The sequence below is a fragment of the Sinocyclocheilus grahami genome, unplaced genomic scaffold (genome assembly GCF_001515645.1).
Source record: "Sinocyclocheilus grahami isolate Dianchi unplaced genomic scaffold, SAMN03320097.WGS_v1.1 scaffold202.1, whole genome shotgun sequence".
In the NCBI taxonomy this organism is placed as follows: domain Eukaryota; kingdom Metazoa; phylum Chordata; class Actinopteri; order Cypriniformes; family Cyprinidae; genus Sinocyclocheilus; species Sinocyclocheilus grahami.
In genome coordinates, this window is record NW_015505381.1 from 360,717 (window position 1) to 362,352 (window position 1,636).

A 1,636-nucleotide genomic window follows, 5' to 3' on the forward strand; every position below is an offset into this window, starting at 1 on the left:
ACATATATATATATATATATACATATATACATATATATATATATACATGTATATATATACATGTATGAACTGCGAGTTTATATCCCACAAATCTAACTTTATATCTCACTATTCTGACATTATTTCTCACAATTGTGGGTTTATTTCACACAATTCTGAGAAAAAAGTCAGAATTGCGAGATACAAACTCAAAATAAGATACAACATTTTTTAATTTTTTAATTTAAAAAAAACTTTTTTATTTTGTGGCAGAAACAGGCTTCCATATACAGTATATATACAGTATATATATATATACACAGTGGGTACGGAAAGTATTCAGACCCCCTTACATTTTTCACTCTTTGTTATATTGCAGCCATTTGCTAAAATCATTTAAGTTAATTTTTTTTCCTCATTAATGTACACACAGCACCCCATGTTGACAGAAAAACACAGAATTTCTTTTATATATTTTACAAAAAGAAATACAGAAAAAGAAAGGTTTCTTTTTTTCCCCTTTTCTCCAATATCACAGTCTCTTAAGAGCTCTTCAACTTTTTCCAATAAACAGTAGACTTCAAAAATGGCCTATGGTGACACGGTAAGAATTTGAGGCGTGATAAAAACCACATATTTCAGAAAACACTGGCATTTTCATCACCAACAACAGCAAACAACTCAACAAGCGTCTCATTACGCACAGACTCCCGTGAGAATTTTAAGGACAATGTCTCACAGAACAATAGCACTGTCTGTTCCTTTGAAGTGATCCTCTGCTGTACAATTTCTAAATAATTGTATCTCTCCTAGAAAAGTTCATTAAAATATAGTGCTCTCTCGCCATATACAGCAACTACCTTGGGAGGCTCCACTCAAGAAGAAAATAATATCAAGTCCTAATTACTGAGTATCGTTGCGATGGCCACAGTAAATGGATCGTGATCTCATCTTTTTAAAGTAGGCCCTCGGCGCCCATTGTGTACCGGAGGGTGTCTGTGTCAAAATATCAGGTACAAAAATATCAGACAGACCAAATTGGGGTGAAAAGTGAGAGCATGTGCTTGAGAAAGAAAACCGCTGGTTGTTAAAGACGCTAGTGAAACAGTTCTGACCCAAGGGATGATTCAGACGTAGCTGTCACAGAAGCTAGACTACTGTTAACATACTGGATTAGTTGTTTAGACATATTAATATGATTGTTTATAACCAGGCTTATAACCGGCATTAATCTAATAATGTTTTGCCTTTAATGTGCCAAATGCTTTCATTTGCCTAAATATCTATTTTTCTTTCAAAGACGTATTTGTTTCCTCTCTTAAGAAAAAATAAATAAAATAAATGCAACACAAATAATGAATTCCTTCTAATTTTTTCTCAGCAACTCTAATTTACCAAAAAGGGGCCAATCATTTTAGCATTATTTTTAAACTTATACCATGGTGCAATAACAACATCACTGTCTTTTGTACAGAGATAATACCATGTTTTTGACATACTACGGTAGTATCATGGTATTCTTTGAAGTACCTTGGAGTATCATGCAAATGCCATGGTACAAAATACAAGAAAGGACTTTGGCAGTACCATGGTACAGTAATGGTATCACAACTAATCAGAATTAGTATACTAATAGTATCCGAATATTTTCTATAAA